This window comes from Vipera berus, assembly GCF_964194415.1.
Source record: "Vipera berus genome assembly, chromosome: W".
In the NCBI taxonomy this organism is placed as follows: Eukaryota; Metazoa; Chordata; class Lepidosauria; order Squamata; family Viperidae; genus Vipera; species Vipera berus.
Window position 1 is genome coordinate 56,599,155 of NC_138210.1, and position 444 is coordinate 56,599,598.

The following is a 444-nucleotide window of genomic DNA, read 5'->3' on the forward strand; positions in this document are numbered from 1 at the left end:
TCTAGGGAAAGGTTTGTGCCAGGAGAGCATAACCTGATGCTCCCAATTCACGTCACTCCCCACATCCCTTTAAGAGTCCACCAAACTGAAGGGTTTAATGTGATCAAGTTGAAGACTGTTATTTACATTGGCAGTAATGATATTAAGGTTTAATACAACTTTTAAGTCAAATTTGAATTCTCGTCCGGTGTTGGATTGATCTCCTTTGTGGAGTACAGGTAATCTTTGACCTTAAAACTACTCGCTTAGGGACCGTTGAAGTTACAGTAGCACTCGGACCAGTGACTAAACAACCAACCATTCCTTGCACTTACGACATCACAGCACCCGCATGATCAAAATTTGGGTGCTTGGCAACCGGCATATATTTATGACGGTTTTAGCATTCAGGAGTCGTGATTGCTTTGTTCACATGATTCCCAAATGCTAAAACCATCATAAATA